General features: G+C 45.6%; 1 pseudogene; it reads right to left on the bottom strand.

The window, feature by feature from the left end:
• Nucleotides 1-2,836: 2,836 nt before the first annotated feature.
• Nucleotides 2,837-4,764, bottom strand: LOC125535602 (annotated as a pseudogene).
• Between the last annotated feature and the right edge of the window lie 419 nt (nucleotides 4,765-5,183).

Consider the following 5,183-nt stretch of genomic DNA (forward strand, 5'->3'; position numbering starts at 1 on the left):
ACCTAAAAAACACTTAGGAGAATCTTGCAATAATGGGCCAAGCCCATAGCCCAAACTGACACTTGTGTCTATCAAGCAACAAATCGCTGCGCACCTATTGCTACCAGAGCATCTACATCAGGGCGTCTCAAACCTGTCTGAAACGTCCGGACAGACAGCCCGGTCACTGACCGGTCACCAAAAATCAACCCAGACGAGCGCCTCAAACAGGCCTCATACATCCAGACTGACCGGCACCCCTCATATATCCAGCTCAAATCTGAGACGGATATGAGGGGCGTCCGTCACGTCGTCCCTGGCCCATGCTGACCCATCCGACCCCATATATATTCCTCCCAATCCGCTCCCCAGACCAAACCCTAGCCACTTCACTCCACTCCCCTCCACCACAGAAGCTCCCGTCCGGCGATCTTCGGCCTTCTCTAGCATCGCAGGTAGTGGATCCGAGTCATACACCTTCAGATCCGTCGACCCCGAGCTCATCCCACGCGGCCCTGAGGAGGAGATGGTCGTACGGCTTGCACTTCACCGCTCCCGGGAGGAGGCCCGTCCGAGGCAGCGGTCGGACTACTTCTGTCGGGAATCCATTGTGTCTGCCCAAATGGCTCATGGATCCGGCGTTAGGTGTGCCATCGCTGCCTCACCGAAGGCGGTGCGGTCCGTCTGGCGTCCGAACGCGGTGGCGGACGCGCAACCCCTCCATTGACGCACCGAGGCCATGGACGCACCATGGGCGTCGTCTGACGATAACATGGCGCTGCGTTCGCGGCGTTCCCGCCGTACGAGGCAGCGGGTGTTGGAGGTGGCGGCAACCCTCGGGGCAGTGGATGTTTGGAGAGGCGAAGTCGCATTCTTTGGCACCCCAACAGATGGCCCGCAACCCCGCGTGCCGCACCTGTGTCCTGGTGGATGTCGCGGCTCCTCCCATGACGGATCCATCATCGATCTGACGTCCACCGGCAACGGCAGGGTTCCGCGCTCCAACGAGGAAGAGTAGGGCATGGGAGACGGCGGCGCCTTGAGTCCCATGAGTCGGGCTGTGTCCCATGTCTTACTCTACATCGCCCGCGACTAGACCACTCTTGAGGGGTGTAGCCGGCCGCCGGACATGGACACGACAGAGCCGGACGTGCTCCTCTTAAGATTAGGTTTACGTTGCATGTAATAGTATGGATTTGAGGTTTCTAATTTAAGGTAACCGGTTGTGAAACCAGTTATTTGAGGTGTGACCGATCAGTGTCTGCGGACGCGCCTAGACGCATCCGCGGGCGTTTGAGGGGTCGGATTTGATAAGTTCGGTTATAGATGATCTAATGTTTGCGCCATTTATGTCGGAGGTGCGGAAAAATTGTCACTGCTGGGACATGTGTTGATTTTTGCTGATGCCGATCCATCATTATCTATAAATTGGTGGGATTAAATTCCCTTGTCTAGACTAGAAAGCATGTTTTTCTCGAGGAACCGTACAATTAATTTTTGGCCAATGAATGAGCTACCGTAAAGGGGGGGGGGGGGGGGGCCGCTAGGGGGGGGGGGGGGCACCTAGCTTATTAGACAAACATCCACATGCATAAATTGTATAGTTTCCTTTTGTGCTATTATCCTTCCGTTTCGTGCTGGTTTTTAGCCCAGCTCTGCCAGACTTTCATGGGCTTACTTGAAAAAAAAATGAAAAGCAACATCAAGCTTACTGAAATAGCTAGAAGGAAGTGTTGGACATCTTTCCCATCACGGTTCATAGACAAACTATTGCAATGTATAAACAAATGGTGGGATGAATTTCTTGCCGCCCATCGCACTAGAAAGCACACGTGTGTAGTGGTTTTTTAGGTAGCACACCAAGCCTTGGAGTACATCCACATGAATAATTCATGTAGTTTGCTTTTGCGTGAATAGTTGGCATGCCTTATCATGCGGTTTTCAGTTTATTGCTGCCCAAAAGTCTATTGTAAAGATAGTATTTCTTCCTATTACTCGGTGAAAAAGAGAGCAACATCACACGTACTAAAGTAGCTAAAAAGCAGTCAATGCTGGGACATGTCTCCCTTTACCATTGGCGGTAGATCCATCACAACCTATTAATCAATGATGGGATAAATTCCCTCACTAGACTAGAAAGTGCATTTCTTCCCGAGTAACCATTAATTTCTTTTTCATTTGTCAAAAATGACCTGGCATGAGGTGGCCCACCTAGCATGTTTTTCGTCTTAGGCTGGTCATAGTGGGGTGTAACATATACTAGTATCATGCATATGATATTAGTGTATGATGCTACATCCATAGTACATAGTATCATAAAGTAGTATCATATGTGGTCTCATTTATTACCATGTATGACACATAGTAGCATAACATTTATTATGTTACGGTATCTACCTATGTTACTATGACCCTCTCTCTCTCTTCTTTAATTATCTGCCACATAAGCATGTTTACGAGTCTCAAGTATATGATACTAATTATGTTACTCCCACTATAGCCAGCCTTAGAGCATGGTTAATAGCATAGCCTGCTGCTGACTATAAGCCCCTGCCACATCATCTATAAAGCCTTCCCACACAATAAGCTGGCTTTTAGCTTGGCTCTAAGACTGACCCTAATAAAGACATGGACATTTAATATTTGCACCCGTTGTGATCCAATATATACAACATCTTTGTGGCCATTTCAATCAGCATATATCTGCCATTCATGCCAATAGGATATACCGGATATACCAAAAGAAACTGATCAATATTCAAGCAATTTTAATAATCATGTATGCATATATTCCATTCATGCCAATAGAACAGACCAAGGAAAACTAATTAATAAACAAGCAAGAAACAAGTACGCATAGCACCATGACAAAACAGTTGAACATTGCTTGAGTCTTTCCAAGGAAGCATTAACCAAACATAGAACTAAATAAGACGCCCGGCAAACAAGCCTTTAGTTTTAATCTTGATGCCGACGATCAATAAACTGATGGCGCATAACACCATGACATCGACACTTAAACATTACAACCCGTCTTTTTAAGAAAACATTAACCAAACAAGAGACAATGCAAATAAGCCATTAGTTTTGATGGTAAATGGAGCAACGAATCCATCTGCATCAACAATCTTCAGCCACTGTATGAAAAAAATGGAAACAGAGCAGATGGTAAATATTTTCGCATGAATGCAAATGATGATGAGATGAAGATGGCATGCTCATGATAGTAAGAGTTGCATTATGATTCACTATTGGGTCAGCCATAACTATCCATGCTCAACTTTAATTCTTATCTACTTCACAAATCTTACTTCATGTCATACACAGATGGTACCTCATATGGTTCACTAGAAATGATAGATGGAAGTAAGTTTCAGGTATTACTTTCTTTTACTTTGAAGCCTATTATAGGAGCAATTTTTAAACAAACAACACACTCAGATCCAACGACTACAAGGCTACAACTTCTGTAATCCAACAACTATACATGTTCAGTAAAATCAAGTACATTGCCAATAGGAAGAGGAACAAGCTATAAAAGACTAAACTGTAAGTAGAGAATGCATACCAGTAGGTTGCACATGCAGCAGTCACCACGACACGGCATAGTCCTGGAATAAAATGTATGTAAGATATAATGTTGATCCTCCATTAACAGGAAGGAAAAAAGAATAGTAACATGCAGATGTCAATATCCCACCGTGACTAATTGTGATGCCTATGCCAAATATGCTCGACTAGATCATTTTTAAGTTGGTTATGTTGTGGACGAGCACGGATGGTAGCTTTCCTACGCAGTACATAAGCAAAAAAAAGATTACCACCAACATTCACTTCAGGGAGTAGAGCAAATGAAGCCCCTGGAATCTCATTCAAGTCAATATGAACGTTAACTTGCTCTCTCTCATCTTCGACTATCATGTTGTGGAGAATCATACATGCTCGCATGATCCTTCCAACACTCTTTCTCTGCCATAGTCGTGCAGGTCGGCGAACAATGGTAAATCGGGACTGCAATACCCCAAAAGCACGCTCCACATCTTTCCTTGCCCCTTCTTGGTACTTGGCAAATAACTTATGTTTATCTATTTGGGGAAGTGGTATGGTCTTCATGAAGGCAGCCCACTCTGGGTATATACCATCGGCAAGGTAGTAACCTGTGCTATACTCATTTCCATTGACTGAAAACTGAACTTGAGGGGCTTCTCCTTTCAAGGCATCAAAAAACAGTGGGGACTGGTTGAGCACATTAAGGTCATTGTTTGACCCAGCAATTCCAAAGAAAGCATGCCAAATACGAAGGTCCTGGGAAGCAACGGCTTCTAGGATCATTGTAGGCACTCCATAATCGCCACGGGTGAATTGCCCCCTCCATGCTAAAGGACACTTCTCCCATTGCCAGTGCATGCAATCAATACTTCCTAACATTTCAGGAAAACCACGAGACTCGTTAACCTGAAGCAAGCACTCAATATCCTCTCTTGTGGGGAGTCGCAAGTATTCCCCGCCGAACACCGCAATCACACCCCGTGCAAACTTGTCCATACACTCTAATGCAGTGGACTTCCCAATCTTCAAGTACTCATCAAGGGCATCTGCAGGGGTGCCATACGCTAGCATGCGCATGGCTGCAATACACTTCTGCAATGGTGAGAGACCTATTCAGCCAGAACAATCTACCCTATAAGTGAAATAGGGAGACCACTGACCAAGAGCATTCACAATGCGTAGGAAGAGGTGTTTATTCATGCAAAATCTTGTACGAAACATACTCTCGTCGTAGAGTGGATCAGCAGCAAAATAGTCCTCCACCAAACGTTCATGAGCACCTCCATGATCCCTTCGAATGATCTTCCTTGGACCACTTCGTCGCTGAGATGATCCAGCTGAAATCCTAGCCTTGATCTTCATCATGAGCCGCTCAGCGAAGGAGTCCAGGACGGTTTGCTCAGCAACATACTCTTCCATGATTTTGGATGTGGCTAGTTCATCAGAGTCATCTGAGTATGATGATGAATCCGACATGGTGGGTGAGGAAGATTGGTTTGTAGGCTGAGCAGGAAGATGAGAGGTATGGGAAGGAAGATGGGTTTGGGTGGATGAGTCTAAACCTGAGATGGGGCATTATATAGATGTCTCAAGTGTCCTGAGTGTATAATTATGGTTGCATGGTTATCTGGAATGCACTGTAGTTAAGTGTAATT

This window comes from Triticum urartu, chromosome 2, assembly GCF_003073215.2.
Source record: "Triticum urartu cultivar G1812 chromosome 2, Tu2.1, whole genome shotgun sequence".
Lineage (NCBI taxonomy): Eukaryota > Viridiplantae > Streptophyta > Magnoliopsida > Poales > Poaceae > Triticum > Triticum urartu.